The 24,897-nt window shown below is 52.4% G+C and overlaps 1 long non-coding RNA gene across 1 annotated transcript; it reads right to left on the bottom strand.

Annotated features, from left to right (window-relative positions):
* Nucleotides 1–282: 282 nt before the first annotated feature.
* Nucleotides 283–24,128, bottom strand: LOC101691359. The gene is made up of 3 exons (XR_006605569.1): nt 23,911–24,128; nt 13,688–13,787; nt 283–10,747 (listed from the first exon to the last, which is right to left on the bottom strand). It is a non-coding gene; the product is annotated as an uncharacterized LOC101691359 (long non-coding RNA).
* Between the last annotated feature and the right edge of the window lie 769 nt (nt 24,129–24,897).

Genomic DNA, 24,897 nt, shown 5'->3' with positions numbered 1-24,897 from the left:
CCATATTTATGGGGAAAAAACCATATGTAAGTGGACCCGTGCAGTTCAAACCCATGTTGACCAAGGGTGAACTGTACATAATTCAATCCTGCTTCACTTTCGGACTGGGAGGACAGAATGTGTCTCTGTGTCTCTGGGGTGTAGGTTTCTCATGGGCAAAGTTGGTTTAAAACCCTCCAGGAGTTGCCTGAGGAAGAAATGTGTTCATTACATTGATCAGTTAAGATGATTTCAGCTACAAGTAGCAGAAACTCGAACCTACGTCGGCTTAGACAAGAAGGAGTTTTATTTCACATCCCAGCAAGCTAAGAAGTAGAAGAGTCTGCTGGGTTGTTGACTCAGGAGTTTGGTCCTATCGTCCAGGATCCTGGTTCTCTCTGTTCCTCTACCCAGGTCCCCAGGGTGCGAGCTTTCCCTCAGATTGGCCTGGTCTCAAGATGGCAGCCAAGCTCCAGGCTTCCCTCCCCTATCCAGCACCATCTCGAGGAGGAAAAGGGACTGACTGGCTGTCTTTCTATACTTCATTCCTACGAACAAACTGCTCCCTTACCACCAGTAAAACTTTGTAACCGGATAAATGAGGTTACACAGCTGTAACAAAAAAATCTCAACATCTCAGGGACTTTAAACATCAAAGCTTTACTTTTCACTGACGCTACAGGCCATAGCAGGTCAGTAAGGGGCTGTTTCCAAACCCTCTCAGGAACCCAGGCTGAGGCATCGGCTGCTGTCTTGAACGCTGTTGGTGATTGTGCCCAAGGGAAGAAGGTCTGGAGGGTCTCGTACTCACAGTCAAACACTCTGGCTTAGAATGACACACATGGCTCTCACTTATGACTCATTGACTTGGGTTAGTTTTATGGCCTTACCTGACCACAAGGAGACCAGGAAATAAATATTTCACTGCCCAAAATGGGGAGAACTGGAAACACTGGACAGATAGCACAGACAATCAGAACAACAGCTCTCATGGTCTGGCATGGAGCCCCATGCCCCTCTCTACACCAGTGTCCGGCCAGGAGAGCAGGATGACCGTGCTGGGCCCAGAGCAGTTGTTGGGATGGGGCACGGAGCCTGGCCAGGCAACATGGAGGCCCCGGCAGCCTGTGAGTGCACCTGTCACTAGTGAGATACACATGGTGAGGGTATTGTCAGAAGAAGCCAGAGAGGGAGCTATGGGGAAGATGGCCTTAGCCCACATGATCTGTGTCCCGAGGCAGAAGACGCTACTCCAGGCTTCGATGGGGTGAAAGCTACTTTCAAAATGCACATGGGAGCTTGGCTGACGTCATCCCCCTGATAGTGCCTGGGGTGACCCTGGGAGTCCCGACAGCAGGGGGAGCAAGGCCGCTCCTGCCATTGGTCTATGTGTCCTGCCTGTGCTCACCAGGATGTTTCAGAGCAGGCAGCTCAGGGACTGTTTCCGTCAGGATTCCGTCAGACAAGCAGAGCCACTAGGAGATTTTACGTCCTAAAGGATTTATTATAGGAACTTGACCTTACCCCATTGTGGGAGCTGGTTAAACAGCATAGACGCAGTGTCTACTTCTCTGCCAGGGCCTGGAACCTGCAGCCTGAGGGGCAGGAGATAGGGAGGGAAGAAAGGAGGGAGGGGAAGTGGAGGACACAAGGACAGCCGGGACCTGAGAGGCTGGCTCCGCATCAGCCCCTCCTGGGCTCCCAGCCTCCCATTTCATCCATGAGGGTGTCCTCCAGGAGGGGCTGGCGCTCTTCTTCATGGCCCAGGGCCAGAGAAGCTGAAGGAGGTCACAGCCTCAGCTGGAGGTGTTGTGGGCCAGGCTGCTGCCTGCATCCGTCCCATGACCCAGCAGATCTGCTGAATGTGAGCAGCATCAGCACCTGGAAGGACTGGCCTCCAGGACCCTGAGAAGGACCCACTGCCGGCACACTTCTGCCTCCCAAATCAGGGCAAAGTTCCCTAAGGGCCCACCCGGGCTAACTAGGAGCAGGGTTGGGAGAGAGTGCTGGGAAGTGTGGGTCCAGCTCGGGTGAGTTGCCATGACATTAGTCCGTCCCACGAACCCTTTGCTACATGGCACCTGTTCCCTCTTTTGAGAGCTCAGTGCAGTGGACGTGTATTACTAGTATTACCGCCAGCATTATCCATTCTCCCTTCTTTTAAAGACAGCCCTTCGGTGCCTTTGGAGGAGCAGTCGCTTTCCCACAGTTAATCCACATGTTGTCGGGGCAGGAGCATGTGATCCAGGCCTGGCCAATCTTCCCCTCGGATGTCTGAGCCAGAGTCTGATCAGATGGTCAAATGAGGGTGAAGGAATTCTAGGAGGGGAAGGAAGGGTACCAGGAAGAAACATGTCCTTCCTTCCAGCTAGATTTCAGCTAGACTGAGAGAGTGTGAGCGTTGAACACGCACCTTGCTGCTGTGAAGGGAGAGCCTGTCTGAACAAGGAGGCAGCACAGAGCAAAGATACAGCCAGAGAGAAGAGGTTCTAAAGATGTTCATCCTCTAGATCAAGCCATTCCTGAAGGCAGTTCTACTCTGACTTTTCAATTATGGGGGGCCAATAAGTGCCCCCTTCACCAGTTTATACTGGGATTTATGTTACTTGCAACCAAAGTAGTCCCAACGGATGCTCCATAGACAAAATCAGTGTCTCTTGGTGTGACAGCTCTGATTTCATGGGACCATACTGGAGAAAAATACGCACCACAGTTCTCCTGAGCCAGAGAAGATCATGGGCTTCTGCAGAGGGGAGACAAATCAGGAGTGGGCAATGGAAGAAGCCTAGGGTGGCATCTAGCTCTGCACCATCTGTGACACCTTGGAGAGGCCCCCACTCCTCCCAGCACCATTTCCTTATGCATATAGCCGTCATCATCTCTTCTGTCAGGTGCTGGCGTAGAGCTCCCTAGCTTGGACCCAATCTGGTACTCCTTGTGTCCAGAGACACCCATTTCTACAGAGAGCTGGAAAAAAAAAAATGAGGCAATAACATGACCAGATGTATGTGTGATTCGCTTTGGTACTTTATCCTACAGGCTCTTCTACTTTGTGAAGAGAGAGAGAGAGCCCTGATCATCATGGGCTATATTGATTACAAGACTCATTCGGGTTGTTTGGAAATGACTTTTAGGAAACAGCCCCATGCACCCTCTACAAGGCATTCTGGGAAGGGCTCCAGCCTGTGGATGGGCCAGTTGGTAAGGGTGTCAAGAGACACCTCTCAGAAGCACAGTCCTGCCACAGAAGTGGCCCTGAAATGACCACACCAGCCGTGGGCACGCTCGCTGATTCACTTGCTCATTCTCTAAATGCTGACGTTGAGCCCGCCTTCGTGCTGAGCCATGTGTCCATGTGTCTGTCATTGCAAAGCACCATGGTTGGCAAAGCCCAAGCTCTCAGTCTGGCTCTTGGAGCTCAGGAACCAACCATTCAGCAACAGAAAGAGCCAGGACAGAGCATAACCTAATGAGACTTACTCTGTGCCTGGCCCTCTTGGCTTCTTTCTACATGGGATAGATATTCTTATTTTCAACAAGGAAGCCCAGACTCCCAGAGGCCAAGTGACTTGCCCAGGCCCATGCGGTGTTTGAGCTGGGAATTTAACTCAGATTTTTCTACCACTGAGTAAAAACCTACAGATACCTGGGTCCCGCACCCAGGGATTCTGGTGTAATTTTAGGGGATGAGCTCTGAGCTTTGGTACTATTTGAAAAACTCGCTACAGGGTTCTACTATGTGGCCAGGGGTGAGGAGCAGGGAGGGGACTGACTAAGACAGACTGCCTGGAAAGGCCTCTCAGAGAAGGTGGCCTTCAGTGTGATCCTTGTCCCCCCAGGAGCTAAAAGGAGCTGGATATTGATCCAGAGAGAGCATCCTAGCAGGGCTGGAGTAGGATGGCCAATGGTCCCGATTTGCCTGGGACTGTGCTAAACCTGACTGTTCCCAGCAAACCTGGCCTGCAGCTCCAGGATGGGGGCGGGGGGCAGTCTGGAGGTAGGGGGCCCGGCCCTACAGGCCTCAGAGGACTGTATTAAGTGCAGAGACCGGGGAACAGGCTCCTGGGCCTCCCTGCCAGAAGGCCAAGAGTCTCTTGCTCCTTGGGCTTCAGGGCACAGCTGAGCCTTTGGGTCTAAGGAAAGAAGCTGGGAGGGAGTGTCTCTGGTTCGGGGACTGGAGCCCGAGCCGCCTGACTCCTGGGGACTCATGAGCACTCTGTCTTCATTATGTAGGGCCGTGACTTACCTGTAACTCAACCAAGCCAGAATGGGGCTGCCCCCATAAATGGCCCTGGAATGGGGCCTGGGAGACTGGCAGGGCCTCCTTGGAGAAGCATCAGCCTCTGTGAGCGGACGATAACTCTCATTTGCATTAATTAGGCAGCCTCGTAATAGGATGTTCAATAGTTATTGCGGTCTTTAAATTCCGCAGCAAGCACCGCTAGGAGCCAGCAGCTGGCAGGGGTCCTGTCTTGCAAACCAGAGACCTGTCCTCACCATGGCAGACAATGGGGCTTAAAATACAGAGGGAAAGGGAGCCCTCATGGGTTCTGATTTGGGGAGGGGGCCTAGCCACACCTTGGCTGGGTGATCCTGGAACGGGGGATCTTGGTCAGCACATAGGCCAGTAGGGCTAACTTCTTGGGGGATGTTCCAAGGCTCCACCAAGAGTGTGGGCTTGGAGGGGACAGCTTTGACAAGCGACAGGTCCCATGTGTTTGGAAGAGGAGACGGGACACTGTTGAACTCCGAGTCTTCAGATGAGACCACGTGGTAAACCTTGCTCCTTTTGCTTTATTCAGGAGACTTAAACTTAACAGATGAGGACACTGAGGCACTGGGAGGTGCTTGCCTAAGGTCACAGAGCCAAGCCAGTGAAGGACACCCCGGGGACGTGCCCACACCACTCCCCATCCCTGGCCCAGCTCTGCCGTCGTCCTCATTTCTGACCCGGGACTCCTTCCTCCTTCCTTACCTGCCGATCCGCCCACCTGTCCCCTCTTCTTTTCTCGGAGAAGACCTCAGTGGCTTCCCCTACCTCCTAGGCCCCGCTGGTCTTGCTCTCACCCCCTCTGTGTATCAGCCTGGCAGGCTGGGGTCGACCTCTGCTCACCCAGCTGGACTCCAACCTCACAGGCCACGTGGCTGTGAGTGGATGGTCAGGTGCAGACCTAGGGGGAGGCATGTGAACCCAAGATCTTATTCGTGGGGTGGTATATGCACCCCTCAAACCTGTTTCTGTGTATCCCTGAAGCCGACACCGTGGGTCAGGCCACAGATGGCCCTCACAACCCTCAGCCGCCTTACTGGTCTCCAGCCCTCACTCTGGCCCCTCCCTTCCCTGGCTTCTGTCACCCTGCCCAGTGCCCCAGGCACTAGCTGCCAGTCCCTGCTGTCCCCTCCAGGCCCTACTTCCCACCTCAGGTTCCTCTGCAGGGGGTCCCTTTCCTGCCTGAAGCCCACTCAGCTCTCTGGCCTCATCTTAAAGTCACTTCCCAAGGGAAGCCTACTCTACCTCCAGACCCACCAGGTCCCTCTGACATGGGCACTGTGTCCCTCCCCAGCCCAGCCCACACCCCTCATGGCCGCCGTTACCAGCACTCATTGAGAGCCTCCTGTGGACCAGGTCTGTGGCAACCACTCCTTTGTGACAGGATTGCTGACGTCATAGTCCCTGGAGGTCCAGGGGAGAGAGGTGGGAGATGTTAAGGGGGCGAATTTGGGGACATGACGCCCCCGTGAGCACTTTGGGTTTCCCTGCTAGAAACCCCTGATTCTCAGGCAAGAGCCGTGAGGGTAACGGGCATGGCCATCGGGAGCAAGACACCAGGGAGGTGCTTCCCTTTCGGATGCGAGGAAGCAGCCACACCGCGGACTCAGCGGGTCATTGACAAGCACAGTTTTAATCCAAGTGTAACACACACAGCAAGGTCACGAACCCTAAACTACAGCCCGATGAGCTATCCGCCAGTGAGGTGCTCGTGCTCCCAGCCCCCCCACCCCCCAGCCCCGGGCCAGCACACCACTGGTTAGCGGCAGTGTAACTAGGAACTGCGTTCTGCTCACACCCCTTCCAGGGAGATGAAGAGCAACTAGGGGTGCTTCTCCTCCTCAGCCACCACAAGGCGGATGTCCCCGGAACAGGGGGGCAGGCACCCGCAGCCCCCCCCCCCGCCCTGACAGGGGCTGCAGTTTAATTCCTGCAGATTCAATGAATCTACTGTAAACACCACACTCAGCCTTGTCCCTTGTGGTTAAAAATGAAAGTCAAGAGTAATTTGACTTTGAACTTGGGTTTCCTGAGTGCCAGGCTCCTGATTGAGCTCAGGGACTCCAGGCCGGGTTGCCCAGCACCAGCCCCGCCTGCCTCCCCCTGAACCTTGGGTCCAGGTAAAGTTGGAGATGACAGAGAGGTTTTGCCACGCCTGCTGCAGGTCACAGCTGCCCGCAGTGTGTAAGCTCTCACCTGGCTGGGATGCGAGAAGAACCCACACGGTGTCCAGGAACTGCTGCTGTCTGGGGCACCTGCCTGCCTGAAAGGCTGGGGTGGCCTGGGGGTCACAGGACGCGGTGCTGTTCTGCTGTGGAAAGCCACAGTGGGGGAAGGCGTCTGTAGGGGCCAGATGGGGGTCACCATGGCTGGGTGTGGCCACCCTTAGCCACCATTAGGGCCACACCCTCGGCTCGCTGTCAGACTAGTATTTAATGGAACACTTACTACGTGGAGGGCAGTGCTCTAGAGGGCACTGAGGGACAAGGGTTTCAGGGGTGGACGAGCCAGGCCAAGTCTTGGAGTTCATGACGCGTACGTTCTGCTGGAAGAAAACGACAATGACCCAGCAGGGAAGGTTACTGACAGGCGCTGTGTCCAGTGTGAAATGAGGTCACATGCTAAGGGACCGCTGGGGGACTGCTGAGAGGGAGGCCGGACAGCGGTGCAGAGCTGAGTGCAGAGCAGGGGGCTGCCTTGTGCTCACAGGTCCCGGGAAGGTGGGAGTGGTCTGAGTGGGACAGAGCTGTGGAGAAGGCACGGGGGCAGGACACTGGGGAGCTGGGAGAGGCAGGCTGGGCTTAGGTCCTGGGGGGCCCTTGATGACCCTGGTCAGACACTGGGTTTAGTTCTAAGTGTACTGGGAAGTCACTTGTAGGTTTTGAGGAGAAGAGTGACACAGTTGGAGTCCTGCTTCACAACGGTCACCTGAGCTGTGGTGGGGCCACATGTGGAGGCAGGGAGGCCACGAGGGGTGGTGGGAGGGTGGGTGAGAGCCGGCGCAGGGGAGACAAGGGAGAGCCACCAGCACTTCATGAGAGACCGGCTGGGGGCAGGCGCCAACACCAGGCAGGGGTAGGAGGCCTCCTGTGTTTCTGACCTAAATGGAGAGACAGAGGCTGTTCACTGAGATGGGGGTCGAAGGGGAGCGTCCTCGTGGGAGAGAGTCCTTGATTCTTGCCCAGCCTCTTCAGGTCAGGAGCCCGTTACACTCCCAGGGGTTTGGTCAACCAGCCGTGGTTTCCACTCCCCCGGCGAATGTTCACTGAGCACCCATTCCAGGTCAGCGAGTGCTTCTAGATCACTGGGGACACATCAGCCATCAAAACAGAGCCACTGTGAGCTCAAAGGAGCTCCCACTGGAATTAGGGGAGGCCGACAAAGCTCCAGATTCGGCAGTGGGGTGGGGGAGAAGCAGGGCTGCCAACACAATCTTCTGAGTCAGGTGTGTTGGGGGTTGTGGGTGGGACCAGCTGAGGGGAAAGGTGAGGAGTCCAAGGACGGAGATCAGGGCGTTCCAACATTTAGAAGCTCGGAGGAGGAGGAGGAGGTTCCATAAAGGACAGAGAGGGAGTGGCCGGGGGGGGGGACTGTCAGGGAGTGTGGGGACACAGGTGCCTCAGGAGGGAGGCAGTGGTTAACGGTCAGCCGCCCTGAGAGGCCACCTGGGATGTGGAGATGGGGAACCCAGCCCTGGGTTTGGGAGTGTAGTTCACCCGAGGGAGACTGCTCCGCAGAGTGGTGGGGAAAATGGGCCACTTCCTCCCCTCTTACCGCACTCCACCCCCCAGCCCAGCCCAGCCTGCCCCATCCTGGTCTGTCCTGTCTCATGTCTGTTCCATCTCAATGCGGGGCATGCAGAGACCCGGGATTTGGGTCCCTCTTCCTCCCTCGCTACCTTCTCCTCATCAGAGCTCGATCTGACAGCTCAGCAAGCGCCGTGTGTGGGAGGTGCACGAAGGGGAGGCCAGGACACAGAACGGCTGAGCCCGACCTGGGGCCTCGTCCGTGCTGCAGCCGTGCTGGGGACACCAGCCCCCACACTCCTCTGTGCAGCCCGTCTTTGCGTCTGTCTACTTAGCAACACTCGTCCTTCACAGCTCAGGAAAAACTACCAAGAATGTTATTGACTCTAATTTTAATTTGTCTAGCACTCTTGTTAATGATGTCTATTTAAGACATCCATTAAAGGCCCACGAGGTTAATTAAATGGACAATTCCAATACAGTACTATTAGAACCCCCCATCAACTTAATATTATAGACATTTAACAGATGTCTTAATTAGACATTATAGCTAAGAAACGCAAACTAAATTAAAATGAAAGCCATTGTCCAGAAAGACAGCTTTTTACCATAATTTATGGCTTTTTGGGGGAATGTTCATGTTTACTCTTCAGAACCTGAGAGATCTGTCACTGAAAATCTTTTCCAGCATCCGGAAAACCCCATCCCGAGAGTCCCAAATCTCAAATCACAGTCCAGGTGTCAGAGCTGGAAGACACTTGCACCACCATCTGGGATCCACGATCCTCACACTTCAGTGACCGGAGGAGCCAGCTGGGGTCTGACAGACCCACGAAGTTGTCTAGGCCCCTGGAGTCTGACAGCAGCCCAGGAGCTGGCTGCTTCGAACGGGTGTCCTGGTGACACTGATGCATGTGCTGGAAGTCCCAGGATCCCCCTTCAGGAAACCCTCATCTGGTCTCATGGCCCCACTTGCCAATTGATGACACGGAGGCCCCCAAGCATGTCAGGACTGGGCGAACGGGTCAGCAGGATTCCCCACCTTGCCCCGTCCCAGGGGCTTACAACTTCTCTAACACCTCTCCCCTCCCACGGAACCAGGCAGGACCTGAAGCACCTCCTATGGGTTTGAGATCGGTAGCCAGAGCTCTGCCACCCGCTCCCACCTTCCTTCCTGCTGGCCCTGAGTCTCATGGGCAGGCGTTGTCCTGGGGCCTCCATGACTGCACTCCATACAGTGCCAGCCTGGTCCTGAGCCTCAGTGTCCCTCTTCACATCCCACAGCAGCCTGGATTGAGCCCCCTCCTCCAGGGAGCCTCCCTGTCCACCCTGCCACGTGTGTGCGTCTCCTCCCCCACCACTGTCCCTGTGCCTGAAGGGAGGGTGACGGAGGAGCTCAGTGGTTTGCAGAAGCGAGGGAAGCCGGCAGTGGAGAGGCCGCTGGACCTAAGCTCCTGTCTGAGCCAGTCATGGGACCCAGTGTTGAGGGGAGCTCAGGGCCCAGCCACTGGACCAGCTGAACCGGCTAGTGGTGCCAGCAACCTAGGCAGGGCTGGGGTCAGCCAGGCCAGTGTCTGAGGACGGGAGCCAGGCTGGCTACTGCAGCCTTTCTCAGGGGCTCTGCTAGGGGCTCCTGTTCTGGTTGGGCAGCTCCACCACTGTTCTGGACTGAATCATGTCCCCACAAATTCTGTCAAAGCCCTCATCCCCAGTGTAACCGCACTGAGAACAGAACCTTTAAGGGGGCAATCACGGTGAAATGAGTCATACAGTGGAACCCTAACCTACAGGACGGGTGTCCCAGTCAGAGGAGGAAGAGACACCACCTTCCCTGCAGGTGTGCACTGAGGAAGGCCACAGGAGGACACAGCAAGAAGGGGCCAAGGAGAAGGCTCTCACCAGACCCCAGCCAGGAGGGCACCTTAAACTCGGACTTGCAGCCTCTGCAGCGGTGGGGAAGGATGTTCTGTTTACACTGCCCGTCTGCAGTTTGGTTAGGGCAGCCCCAGCTAACGCAGGGGCCATGACCCGTGCTGCCCTCGCTTCCTCCTCCAGGTGCTTCGTCCTTTTCCTCCCCTGGAGGTGCCTGTCCTCTGTCCCTGCAGGAAGTCTCAGTTCCCCACACGCAGTCAACTCCAGGGAACGTAAAGGGCCCACGGGCCCACTCACTTTTTGGAGAACAGTGGGTGCCTGGGCTGATGCGTCCTGGCCTTGCGGCTCCTGAGTCCCGTCCCCAGGTGGTCACCATTCTGCTGCTCCGTGGGCCTCTCTGGTTCCTCCAGTGCGTGAGACCAACAAGTGAGGCTGACGTAGCTGTCTCCCACAGGCCTACATCTCCAGTGCCACAGCTCTACTGGGGTCCTGCTCCTGGGGCAGTGGAGGTAGGAGCCCAGACTGCAGGCTACCACAGCACCCTCCACAACCGGCCCTGTGCCACAGCTGTGGGGACGTGGCCATCCCTGGTCCACCGCCGGAGGCCTCAGCCTGGTTCTGGGGAGCAGCTGGTGTGGCCTCATTAGGACGCTCACTGAGAGCCAGTGTCCTGCCTAGCCTGGGACCTCAGGGGCACAGTCCTCAGGGCATAGGACCCAGTGACCCTAGGTGGGCTGTGGAGACAACAGGGCATCCTGGAAACAGGCGGGCACAGTGGCAGCTTCATGGCAGATGAGCGTTCTTGTCAAGTGTCCTCGGGGAAGCGGGGAGAGAAGGCTACTAATGAACAGCCACTCACAGAGAAACTTGAGTCTGCACCCTGAAAAACATTTCACAAACCAAGTGGCACCAATGGTTCTGGAAGCAGTTGTATATTTACACGTTGGCTGCCAATTCCCTACAGGGGGGTGGGCAGGAGCGGCACCAGGCTGTGCCCCGCGTGGCACATTCGGATGGGCGGAAGAACGAGCCACTTTATGGGGAAGGCAGCGACTTCCTCAGTGGGAGCCCAGGTGATGAGGGGACCGCGTTACATACTGAGAGCAGGGTCCTCTCATCCCCGTGGTCAAAAGCATGGCTGGGTAGCTAGATCATGGGTTCAAATCCCAGCTCAGCCCTCTCAGGTGGTGAGGCCCTGTGTAGCGAGCCCTGAGGCTGAGCCCAATGTGGCAAACCCAGGCTGTCAGAGCACAGGCGTCCATGGCCAGCCAGCTGCCCTGTCCCCAGCGGGGCTGGGACCTGAGACCTGCAGCACAGGCAGTGATGGTGGCAGTGGGAGAGCATCTGAGCTGACCCTGGACCATCCTGACGAGCCGCGGACCCCACACAGATGGACATGGGCGCACCCCAAGCCTCTGGGAGGTGCAGAGGCACTGAGTGAGGGCTTCCTGCTCTCCCATCAGAGTTGGAGTTTACAGTCCCTCCCCACGGCCTTTCTCCTCCAGTGCAGGGGCCCAGCGGGACATACGGACAAAGCCAAGTGTCTGGACCCGCTGCTTCTCCTGCAGCAAAAACAAAACAAAACAAAACAAAAAACCTCATGGACTTGCTGCTGGTTGGTTTCCAGCAACGTTTCTGCCCTCACCTGGTTGGTTGGCAAACGCTGACTTCTCAAAGGAACAGGCCATCCGTCCTTCTGAGCCATGGGGCTTCCCAACCAGCACACAGTGGAAGCCAGCCCGCCCATGCCCTGTCCCCACTCGGGCCTGCCTGCGAGCGCCTCACCTAATGCCTGGTAGACACAAGGCACACAGGCTGAGTCAGACCGAAGAGTCAAGGCTTCCGGCGGCAGCACGCAGCGAGGACCCTGTTGCGGACTCTTCAGGACATGAGAGCTTGGGAAGAGCTACAGTCTTGTTCCCCTTCAGCCCACCCTGGAGCCCAAGAGCCACGGCAATGAGAAGGAACTGCAGGTCGGAGCTCCCTGTACTGAACGACCACTGCAAGCACCAGCTTACCTGGCATCCTGCATCCTGGCCCCGGCCCCATACTACTTTCCAGAGCCAGTGAGCCCAAAGGCCCTCTGCGACTTCACCATTCACTCTCCAGCTTTCTGGAAACAGCAGTTAGGTCCAAGAGTTCCACAGGGGACGTGACTTAAACTAACATGTCAGATGCTCCAAGCCCCTGCCCTCGGGAAGCAGGCACCTAAGGGCAGCTGTCTACACTATAGAAGTGGGACTGCCTACCAGGGACAGCCTCCAGCCCACCTCCCTTCCAGCCAGGCTGGGCCATGGGCTCGGTCCTTCAGCAGGACCCCCTTATCGCTGACACATGTACTTTATTATTACATAAACAATGGATTCATTACAGAACACTCAGGAAACAAAGAAAAGGATAAAAGAGAAATAATAAAAACCTAATAATGCCACCAGTCAGGTCAACCTGTGCCGATCCTGCCAGGATTTTCTCTCACGGGAGCAATGCACACCCGTCATCATCTAGAAACAGACACCCCTCCATTCCCTGACTTTGCTCAGTAAGGGACATTTCTTCCCGGATGATGAACTGTTCTTAACTCCGATGTTAATGGGCTGGGGTGATCTAGAAGCAGAACCAACCCAGTCGTGTCTCCGCTGAAAGGTGGGCATGCAGGTGTCCCCGTTTTTGGGGTCCCAAACAGCTGTCTCCGCAGCAGAGAGCTCACAGGTCAGCTGTTCACTTCGCTTTGAATTTTTTGGCAAATCGCTCACTTGACCAAAACTGGAATTTGCTTCCATAAATGCAGGAAATGAAGCCATCAATTTCTACTGCAAACACACAGTTCAGCTTGGGGATAACTGGGAAAAACAACAACAACAACAACAACAACCAAGAGAAAAAGGACAAGGGGGAAAAAAAAACCATCCTGACGGTTAAGCTCACGCTGAAGCACAAGACCTTCCTAAAATGTCTACATTAGACATTAGAACGTAAGCTAGTAAAGAACAGAGAGTCCACAAAGCTCAGCAGCACCAGGACAACAGGGTGTTTTTCTGCCCTAAGATTGATGTATTCAGATTTGGATATAACTCAACACTAATTTTTAGGATCAAATGCTCTAAACCAAACTCCCAGAAAAAGTGCAAAAAACAGGTCTCCCCGCATAGTTTTCAGACTGACTCATGGCTTTATGCCGTGAGGGCACCCAGACACCACTTTCTGAGGTCTAAAATGAGACAAGAACATACAAGAAAACAGAAGGAAGCAGCAAGAAAAAACAAACTCCAAAATAAAGGAACAAAAGCCTCCCACTGTGGTTTTGCAATCTCAGATCTGCTGTTAAGGGGTGTGGAAATGTCGACAGCCCAGATGCTTAGGCTCATCTGCCAGAACAAGGAGCTCTGGCACACCCAGCAGGGGAGGCTGCACCTGCTTTCCTGGAACCCAAAGGGTTACCGGAAAGGGCCAGATCCTGGAACCCCAGGGATAAGCACTAAGCTAGCTCCCCTCAGGGTCTGCTTATCTCCACTCCTTGGGGCAGGGCAGGAGGTTGGGGCAGGGGAAGATCTCAGTCATAGAAACAGACCCTCGTATCTGGATGCGCAGCCCAGAAGCCCTCCCCCCAGTCCTATCTGGCTGCGGCTGCTGGCTAGTCTCCAGATGCCCTGGGGAGAGCCATGAGGGCAGGGGCACTCTCAGCAGACGTGGAATGCAGGACCAGCTGGGATCTGCAATCTGTGCTGACCAGAGGAAGCCAAATGGACTCACTGAAGCCACGAGGAAAGGGCCGACAAAGCCAGGGAGGCCACAGGCCACACACCCTGAGACAGTTCCGTACCTTTCAGGTGGTCTTCTTCGGTGAGGATTTTGAAAATGTGCTGTTTCCTGTAGGAGGATTCCTGTAACACCCACATAGGACAGGCATTTGGATTTCGTGACTGCAAAGGAAAAGGGCATTCAAACCCTCAGCCTTGGGGGTGCTGGGCAGCCACAACCAGCTAGGTGGGGGCGGTGGGGAGTGGGGGGCTCCTCAGCTGGACAGGGACCAAGCTGGATGAGAGTCCAGGGTCCCTGTCCCTTGCCTATGGCTCTGTAGCCTCTCAGCTGTTCTGACAAGATGTCCTTTGGAGGGTCTGCAGCTACAGGGGTCTTGGGAAGGACTCTGGAGCCAAGAGGTCACATGTATGTCCAGCACCACCAAGATCCACAGGTTGCTGGGATGGGCCCAAGTCTCAGTGATGGGATCTGAAGGAACACCAGTGCATCACATCCTTCCCACGACCCACCAAACTCTGGCCAGAATGGGATCTTGCTACAGGTGGTGAAGCAGTGACTGAGGCGAACTGCCACCACAGGCAGCCGGCCCCTTGGCTCTCCTGACCCATGTCCCATGTAGCCTGCAGACAAGTCACCAAGCACCTGCCATGTACCTGGCACCGTCTGAGGTCGGTGCCGGGCGCGAGGGTGAACAAGACTGGTCTCGGTTCTGCTCTCAAGGAGCTAATGTTCTAATGGTAGGAGGGAATGTGTGCCACATCAGACGACTGCATTTTTTTTTTCATTATACAATGATATTTATTAATATAATTTTTTGTTATACAATGATTTTTGTTAATACAATTTTTAAAATTTTTTAATTTATTTTCAGCGTAACAATTGTTTTTGCACCACACCCAGTGCTCTATGTAATCCATGCCCTCTCCAATAACCAACACCTGGTTCCCCTAACCTCCTGCCCCTTCAAAACCCTCAGATTGTTTTTCAGAGTCCATAGTCTCTCATGGTTCACCTCCCCTTCCAATTTCCCTCAACTCCCTTCTCCTCTCCATCTCCCCATGTCCTCCATGCTATTTGTTATGCTCCACAAATAAGTGAAACCATATGATAATTGACTCTCTCTGCTTGACTTATTTCACTCAGCATCATCTCTTCCAGTCCCGTCCATGTTGCTACAAAAGTTGGGTATTCGTCCTTTCTGATGGAGGCATCATACTCCATAGTATGACTGCATTTTCTGATCATAGTAATTGTTATGAAGAAAATACACAAGGTCATGGGGAGAAGGTTCACTGTTGTTGATGGTAAGCCCTCGGTGGAAGTGAAGTGTGAGTTGGAACCTGAATACTGAGAAGCAGTCAGTCTGTGACACACAGAACTCTGGGCAGAGGGAAGGAGCAACAGTAAAGGCCCGATGAGGGGCCAAGCCTAGTGTGTGAGAAGCAGAAAGCAGGCCAATGTGGTTAGACCTGGTGCTCAATAGAGCCAGAGGGGCCTTTTAGACCACAGTAAGGAAACAGAAGTCAAACACGGCCTGAGTTTTGGCCTAAAACCTACCCTTGGGCTGCCTGGTTGGGGAGAAGCAGTGTGCCAGCAGGGGGAGGGCTAGGCAGCTTCTACCAGAATCCAGGGGCAATGGCGGTGGTTTGGATTCAGGAGCTAGGACGTGCAGATGGAATGTGCTAATGGATCGGGGAAGAAGAAAGGTGTTACCGCCCAGGTTTTGGGTGAACAACCAGGGTAAACACTGGTACCATGATCGGAGCTGGGAACACCAGGGCAGGGGCTATGTGAGCAGGCTGGAGTAGTTCTGGGTATGGACAGGTCGTGATGCCTGCTGGACAGGGGCCAGCTGTGTGCAGGGCGGCTGGATGAATGATGATGCTCAGGAGAAGGTCTGCCCTGGACATGACACTGGGAGCTGGGAGTCCATAGCTGAGACTGAAAGCTGGGGAAATGGATGAAAGGGACTCTCTGCTCAGGGCTGAGGACATGTGCCAGCAGCTGCTGTGCCCCGTGGGAGAGTAGCAGGGGTCCCTGTGTGGAAAGGCACACAAGCCATTGAGAGTGCATCCAAAAAGTGGCCAGAACTGGCTCGGGTAGCTAGTCCTCTCCCACCTTCAACGCTGGTGATCTGGAAACGTCCACGTGACAAGAGTGTGTCTAGCCCTGTGGCACAGAGCCACGCTGCTGAGTGATGCTGTGGGTGTTTGGGGGACCGTGGGCTCATAGGCAAGGTACCTGAAACGAGAGAGAGCCCCGTGAAGATCTGCATACAACAGCTTGTTCTGAATCATGTGCGGCTGCCTAGAAGGTAAGCAGAAGGCCTCAGTGTTGACCATGAGCGAGAGTTCTGAAGGGGCACACAGGTCTACAAACTTCTGCAGCAAGCTGGCTCTGAAGGCTGCATTCACAGTCATCGTAAGCCTTGGGTTCTGCCCCAAAGGGCAGGACTGCAGGCATGCAACTCACGTGTCTGGTTTGAGACCACCGCACAGGTCCCGGATGTACTGCTTCCAGAGTTTATGTAAGGGGGAAAAAGACTATCTGTGGCTAAGGTAGAAAGAAGTAAAGAATTAAGCGACATGAGCTTGGGATTGTGACATCAACAGGGCATAGAGCACAGCCTGATGCCAAGGAGCCCTATCCAGGTCATGGGGAACTGGGTGCAGATCCTAGTTCCACAGCAGATAACCCAACAGACTGACATCTGCGTCCCCCTCCTGAACCTGTTTCTGCTGCTAGAACCCTCCTGGTGCCCCTACATCCTTCCTGCTGGCTACATGCAGCCTGGATGGCCAGCACTCCAGCAGACCCCTCACACCACAAGGCACCCTGCACAGATGGGAGCAGCCGGGTGCTCCCAGGGCAGCACTGCCCAAGTCTCTGCCACACCAGCCCAGGGGGCAGGATGTGCTCATCTGGACGGCTTTTCATGAACTAAACTTATATCTTGCTTCACCATTGCTCTCTGAGATCATCTGCTACAGGAGCCAACCCTGAGGGGAGCAGACAGGAGCTGCAGGCTGCCATACACGTCCCCACGTAAGGGACCAGGTGTGTCTGAAAGGTAGGCCAGTGGTGGGATGCCAGGGAGAGACCAGGTGAGAGGATCTCAGAGGCTTTCCTCTGGGGTCATTATTATGGGTCCTGGTGCCTCATGGGGAACCTGTTATAGGAAACTGTTGAGAAACCTCAGGCTCAAACTCAAAGTGGGTTCTACCTGTGTAGACACCAGCGAGGGAAACCTGGGCAGGCAGTGGCCCCTTCCTCCACCCGCAGAGCAGCTCTCTTTGCAAGCGGGGTCCCAGACACAGTGACTGACTATGTCTGTGGGAGGCTATTTGGCTGCAGCTCTTGGAGCGAGATCTACAAACCGGCCGATGACGAGCATGTGCAGAAGCATGACCAAGCAGGGATGCAGTGTCAGCTGGAGGGAAGAGCACGTCCTCCCAGAGTGATGCGTCCCTTTCAGAAACTTCTGAAACAAGCGGGCAGCATGTTCTTTGGCAATAAAGCCAGGGGATGATTCTGCCTAGTGCTAGTAAAAGCTATAAAGAGTATATACAAAGATCCATCAGTTCCTCTCTCTCTGGGAAAGCCGAAAGACAAACAGCCTGTTGCCATGGGTAACAGACTCACTTCCGGTGGGGGCACATTAGTTAAGGCTAGGACAGGAGCCAGACAGTCAAAGAGCAAGAGACTGGCTGTGCCTTGCTGTGAAAGCCAAGTGCAAACCCAGCTTGAGTTGGTAAAGGGAGGCTGCCCCCTTGTGGTGGCAGTGGGAGAAGCTCTCTTAGCTTCAGGGGAACTGGGTCTCCCAAAGCTACACCCACTCCAGGAGGAGGAAGCTGCCTTTGGGAGAAAGGCCCTGGCATACCTCTGCTGCTCTGGCTTAATGTCAAAGAGGTGCAGCTCCCTCCTCTGCCTGCAGAGAGGCCCTTGGATTTCTTTCTCTTCTCCTTGTGCTTCTGGTGAGTGGTGTACTCCAGGACCACAGCCTTGCATTGCAGCTGGTCCTCGCGGGCTTGCTGGCTCATGTGTGGCGTGTTGTGCTTCAGGAAGGCCCTCACGAAGGTATCGGCCTGCTGGGCTCCCAGAAGCTGCATGGGGACAGGGCGGCAGAGCGCCCACTGTTCTGGTGGGGGCAGCCGCAGACCCCAGGCCCTCCTAGACACTGCAGGTGAGGTGCCTTCCCTGACCCACCTGCCTCCCGACTGAGCCCCACACAGCCTCTCATCTGCTGAAGGTGAGCTCCCCGCAGCTGTCCAGATGTGAAAGTCACCCTCAAATACCAATTCAGACGCTGCACAAAACAGCCACGTCAAAATTCAACTTCCTACTATACATCTCTGAGGTTATTGTGAAGGGATTACAAAGAAAAAAGCCCAAATCCCTTAACATTAGGAAGGAAAGACTTCTTTGATTCTTGGCAGGGTGGAAAGCTTGAGAAATGTATGCTAACAATATTTATTCAGTCACGACCAGATGAAGGCAAGCTATGGCCTCGAAGGAATTATCTGAACACTTGTGAAAACAGTACCACCTGATGCCCCAGGGTGGGCCACACCTTGGGGGCAGGAATGACATGGTGCCCATGTGGTAATCCCCTTTACTTGGGTTTGACCCCATGGATGTGTCATGGCTACTCGCTAAGTCTTCTCCTGCAGCACTTAGCTGCAGAAGAAAGTACCAATGCATCTCAGCCTCCTGAGCTCACTCTCTCCCAAGAGCACAACGGAATTTGACCGTGACTCAGCACAGACTCCTAGCACATGTGGGCAAAAGAACTGCGCTAATAGTGTGAAATTCTTGAGAGAACTTCACATGTCACTGCCTTTCACGTGGGGAGTTCCACTGGTCTACTCCTCATTTGGCTGCCTGCGTCCTAGGTCGGCCACAGCCCAGGCAGTGTCTATGAAGGTCCTGCCTCTTGGCTGGGGATTTCCTGACCCCCTGCTGCACTAAGAAGGCTGTAAACCCTGGGAAGCTAATGTGTCAATAATCACGCTCTCCCTTATGGAGAAGCGGGCAGTGAAGGGATGATGTGATACACTGGACCTTCAAGGCAGCTCACAGTCAGGAGGGCAGTCAGCTTCGACTTTGCACCTTAGATACTAACTAAAGATTCATTATCGTCAGTATTATTACTGTGACATGGCAATTACTTACTTTTTAAAAATACCTAAGTGGCCTTGTTCATGAAGAAACCAAATAAAAGTGTATCAGTTTTTCAAAATCTTGATTTCCTGTTAACTCCCTCATTAGGAGTCCCCAGTGGAGCTTCTGCCAAACTGACAAAAGCATGTTGGCAGCATCCAGATATAATCCAGAAATTCCACTTAGGAAATGTGATCACCTGGCCTCTTCAAGAGTGAAGGGTGCGCAGTGACAAAGTCAAATAACAGAGCTCACCAGGGCAGGTTTCAGGTGGGCATAGCCAGTGTCCCCTACACAATGGGAGAGGACACACGATCAAGAGGTTTCAGTTAATCAAACAAGGGAGAAAGGCCAGCATCTGGAAATAGGCTGTCAGAACAGCAGATTTCAACAGAGCCCAACACATCTACTGGAAGGATGAGAAGTAAGACATGGGAAGGACATCTAACGCAGTGCTGGGGATCAAGCCATCCTTGTCATCAACTCTGCTGCTCCCAGACTTCCTGCCATCCACTGTATCTGAACGTTGAACTCTTTGGCCTCTTTCTGAGAAAAGGCATGGTAGACCACACCTGGGGGATTCAAACGAATAAGAAATGATAATTCAGGTTGGGCATGACTATAAGACTCATGACTTTTCTAACTATGAAACTATGGTTATTTAGACATAGAAGACAGGGCTGCTACAGAGAGCAGAGGTTTCTAAGCTTTCTTGGATGCCTCTTATTCTACCCTCTGGCCATGCATCCTAGGAGTTACAAGAGTGTGCTTTCAAACAGTGCTTCTCTGGGTGCCTGGGTGGCTCAGTCAGTTGAGTGTTCAACTCTGATTTCTCCGAGGTCATGATCTCAGGGTCCTGGGATTGAGCTCTGTGTCTGGTTCTGCATTCCAGGTGATTCTGCTTGAGAATCACTCTGTTTCCCTCTTCCCCTCCTGACTGAGTGTGCTCTCTCTCAATTAAATAAATAAATAAATAAATAAATAAATATTTCATAAAAGTTATATGATATCGATTCCCTGCATGCAGATGTTGGAAATAATTACATTCTGTTCACTGTAAGATGTTTAAAAGATTTTTCACATATTTATGTCCATGAAATTGGTGTGTGTCATAAGATACCTGGGAATAAACCTAACCAAAGAGGTTAGGATCTGTACTCAAAGAACTACAGAACACTCATGAAAGAAATTGAAGAAGACACAAAAAGATGGAAAACCATTCCATGCTCTCGGATAGGAAGAATAAACATTGTTAAAATGTTTATACTGCCTAGAGCAATCTATACTTTTAATGCCATTCCGATCAAAATTCCACCGGTATTTTTCAAAGAGCTGGAGCAAATAATCCTAAAATCTGTATGGAATCGCGAAGGAAATGTTGAAAAACAAAAATAAAACCGGGGGCATCATGTTACCTGATTTCAAGCTTTACTACAAAGTTGTGATCACCAAGACAGCATGGTACTGGCATAAAAACAGACACATAGACCAGTGGAACAGCATAGAGAGCCCAGATATGGACCCTCAACTCTATGGGCAAATAATCTTCGACAAAACAGGAAAAAATATACAGTGAAAAAAAGACAGTCTCTTCAATAAATGGTGCTGGGAAAACTGGACAGCTATATGTAGAAGAATGAAACGTGACCATTCTCTTACACCGTACACAAAGATAAACTTAAAATGTATAAAAGACCTCAACGTGAGACAGGAATCTATCAGAATCTTAGAGGAGAACATAGGCAGTAACCTCTTCAATATCAGCCACAGCAACTTTTTTCAAGATATGTTTCATCTCCAAAGGCAAAGGAAACAACAGCAAAAATGAACTTTTGGGACTTCATCAAAATCAAAAGCCTCTGCACAGCAAAGGGAACAGTCAACAAAACAAAGAGGCAACCCACGGAATGGGAGAAGATATTTGCAAATGACAGTGCAGACAAAAGGTTGATATCCAGGATCTATAAAGAACTCCTCAAACTCAACACACACAAAACAGATAATCATATAAAAAATGGGCAGAAGATATGAACAGACACTTGTCCAATGAAGACATACAAATGGCTCTCAGACACATGAAGAAATGTTCATCATCACTAGCCATTAGGGAAAGTAAAATCAAAACCACATTGAGGTATCACCTTACACCAGTTAGAATGGCCAAAATTAGCAAGACAGGAAACAACATGTGTTAGAGAGCATGTGGAGAAAGAGGAACCCTCTTCCACTGTTGCTGGGAATGCAAGTTGGTGCAACCACTTTGGAGAACAGTGTTGAGATTCCTCAAGAAATTAAAAATAGAGCTTCCTTATGACCCTGCCGTTGCACTCCTGGGTATTTACCCCAAAGATACAGATGGAGTGAAAAGAAGAGCCATCTGTACTCCAATGTTTATAGCAGCAATGGCCACGGTTGCCAAACTGTGGAAAGAACCAAGATGCCCTTCAACAGACAAATGGATAAGGAAGATGTGGTCCATATACACTATGGAGTATTATGCCTCCATCAAAAAGGATGAATACCCAACTTTTGTAGCAACATGGTCGGGGCTGGAAGAGATTATGCTGAGTGAAATAAGTCAAGCAGAGAGAGTCCATTATCATATGGTTTCACTTATTTGTGGAGCATAACAAATAGCATGGAGGACAAGGGAAGATGGAGAGGAGAAGGGAGTTGGGGGAAATTGGAAGGGGAGGTGAACCATGAGAGACTATGGACTCTGAAAAACCACCTGAAGGACTTGAAGGGGAGGTGGGTGGGAGGTTGGGGGAACAAGATGGTGGGTGTTAGGGAGCGCATGTATTGCAGGGAGCACTGGATGTGGTGCAAAAACAATGAATACTGTTACGCTGAAAAGAAATTAAAAAAAAAAAAAGAAATTGGGTATGTCATACAACAATGGTGTCCTTCACTGGTGAAACACAGGTCTTTCTTTAAGCTAATAATATATATTGATCTATGTAGTTTCAGCCTTAAAAACTTCCACACTCCTGCTTCTACTTAATTTTCTGATAAAGAAAAACATGGCTTTGGGAACACAGTATGGGTGTAAATGCAAGATGTATAGCAGAAAGGCCTGGTTTCAGGTCCAAGAGACTACAAAATCTGATTCACACAACACTCTATAAATTCCACCCCAGCTCCCTTGGGCTTCCTGGAGTGCATCTGGACAAGAAAACCAAAGCACTTATATTATACAATATACACAGTATATTAATTATATTATATTGTATTATGTACAGAGTCTTGTTTTGCTTCAAATGCAAGAATGGTGTTAAAACCTGTTTCTAAAGAGCAACCCCAGGATGACTTTGCTTCAACTGTCACAGGTGCTTCGATTAGACTTGAAAGTCTTTTCTGGAATAAACCACATCTAAAAGTTACTGAGCACTCATTATTTGTCATGCACCTGGCTAGAAGCTACACATTTTATCTCGTTATATTTTCTGAACAATCCTTTAAAGTAGACATTATTCCTATAATGCACATGAGAAAGCTGAAGCTCAGATATGCTGAGACCCATAACTGGATCACAGAGATAGGGAGTGGCAGAGGTGGAGATGAACGTAGTGGTCCAAAGACCAGTTTTAATGGTGTCTATACTCCCCTGCTTACAACTGCCCTGAGGGATTGCTCCCTTCCTTGACACAGCTATTCTCTGATCAACTCCCAGGGTCCTGGGTTATGATACCATTCTTCAGCATGCTCAGATCAGGACGTAGTAACGGCATTAGGGTTTGAAGCTGACAGCTAAGAAAGAATTCTTGAAACCTCTTTTGTACAAAAAGGTGGTTTTATTTAAGCTCAGGGACACAACCCATGGGAAGAAAGAGCTGGACCAGCGTCATGAAGAGTGGCCCTTTACATACTTTCAAGTTGGGACAGGGTTAGGGATGGTGGAATTTCGGAAGCAAGGTTTCCAGGGTCATGAGAGGGATAGCTATTGTTAAAAATAACATGGAGGACATGGGGAGCTGGAGGGAAGAAGTGAGTTGGGGGAAATTGGAGGGGGAAACAAACCATGAGATACTGTGGACTCAGAAACAAACTAAGGGGTTTGGAGGGGAGGGGAGGTCAGGGGTTGAGTAAGCCTGGTGGTGGGTATAGTGGAGGGCACGTATTGCATGGAGCACTGGGTGTGAAGCATAAACAATGAATTCTAGAACACTGAAAAGAAATTTTTTAAAAAGTGTCATTTATTACTATCTAATAAAACCTGAGTCATGAGGCCCTTCAGAAGTCAATCCAGTGGTCAATATGCTTGGGAGATGATTGCCTACACAGATTTTCGGGGGCTTAAAATAAAGGAAATTTCCAAAAGAATTTTTTTTTTTAAGATTTCATTCATTCATTTGACATATAGAGATCACAAGTAGGCAGAGAGGCAGGCAGAGAGAGAGGAGGAAGCAGGCTCCCCGCTGAGCAGAGAGCCTGAGAGGCTTGAACCCAGAGCCCTGGGATCAGGACGCTACCCGAAGGTAGGGACCTAACCCATTGAACCACCCAGGCACCCCATCCAAAAGGATTTTTAGATGTTAAAGTACATTTATAGGATACTGGGACGGGGTGGGGCTAGCACTGCTTTATGCCCTTAGCAAAATGTCAACATCAAGGCAGTTGAGTCCCTAGAGGAAGGCTACTCTCCCTGTTTCAAGGACTTGCCAATGGGCTGCAGGGAGTAAGGAAATTTAATAATTTTTCCTCTGCCTTTGTTTTCCACATCACTTTCCACCAGAGAAGAGTCATTCACAGAACAGTTGCCAGGGCAGGAACCACCTTCAGCACCTCACAAAAGGGGAAACCAGGTCGCAGAGAGGATCGGGGCCTTTACCACCGTCAGCAGGTGGCAGGCAGCGGCCAAGTCGGCCCAAGGCCCTCGGCCCTCCTTTAGCACACTGAGCGGGCCCCAGGGGACCTGCCGCCAGCTTTGACATCAATCTACACTGCAGAGACTGCGCCAGGCCAACGGGGACTCCGGGCCTCGGTTTCCCTTATGCAAGGCGGGACAATTCCCCTAGCAGTTTCAGTCGGTCTCCGCTGCGAACCGGTCCACCTACCAGCACCAAGTTCCCGACCCTTTACATCCCACCCCTCCCCGGCTCACAGGCCATCAACCTCGCTTACTCTTCATCCTCCAGCCGCTTCCGGTGCGTTCTGATGACGTTTCCAAAGGGCGACCCTCTCTCTTTACCTCTCTCCACTTTTCTCAGCAGCCCTCGGCCATCAAAACTCTCGTTAAAGTTTGGGCTGGAGGGAGGTATTGTGCCCGAGCTCGCGCGCCACGCTAAGTCGCCAGACTGAGACGCTGCAACTCTCACCTGGAGTCGCAGGCGCGCGGTGGCGTGTTCTGTGACGTCACTGACGCGCGCCGACCTACGGTGGCGCATGCGCCGGGTGGAGGCACCGCTACACCGCGGGCACTGCTGGTCTTGACAGTGTCTCCTTCGTGAGGCTTTTTCAGCTCCCGTGTACTGTAGGCGCGGGAAGGCCAGAAACCCCGGGGCTGTGGTTCGGGCGTGTGGACTGCTTGTGAAGAGCTGGAGTAGAGCGGGGCCAGCCGACCCGAAGAGGACTCCGGGGACTTTGGGTATCGGGGGACTACGGAAGTGGGACAAAGATGGTGGGAATGAGGTCCATGGGGTCACTCATCAGCCGTCTCTGCAGAGTAGCCGAGGCCCTGAAGTTGGCATGGACGGCTTAGGCTCCAGTTTTGTCCTGCTCTAAACTAGCTGTGTGACCTCGCTTAAGGCACTTCCCATCTCCAGCGTCCCTTTTCCCAGCACTCTGAGTGGGTTGGGTCTGATAGTCTGAACGTTTTCTTGAGACCCAGAATGTTAGTTTCTGTCAGGAAGTCAAAAGGCAAGGATCTGATGCCCATTGTTCTGGGGAGGGGTCAAGAGTAGCAGCAATGTCCACAATAGCCAAACTATGGAAAGAACCTAGATGTCCATCAACAGATGAATGGATCAAGAAGATGTGGTATATATACACAATGGAATACTATGCAGCCATCAAAAGAAATGAAATCTTGCCATTTGCAACAACATGGATGGAACTAGAGCGTATCATGCTTAGCGAAATAAGTCAAGCAGAGAAAGACAACTATCATAT

The sequence above is a fragment of the Mustela putorius genome, unplaced genomic scaffold (assembly GCF_011764305.1).
Source record: "Mustela putorius furo isolate JIRA1106 unplaced genomic scaffold, ASM1176430v1.1 tig00000174_pilon_pilon_pilon, whole genome shotgun sequence".
NCBI lineage: Eukaryota > Metazoa > Chordata > Mammalia > Carnivora > Mustelidae > Mustela > Mustela putorius.
This window is presented reverse-complemented; position numbering and strand designations above follow the sequence as displayed.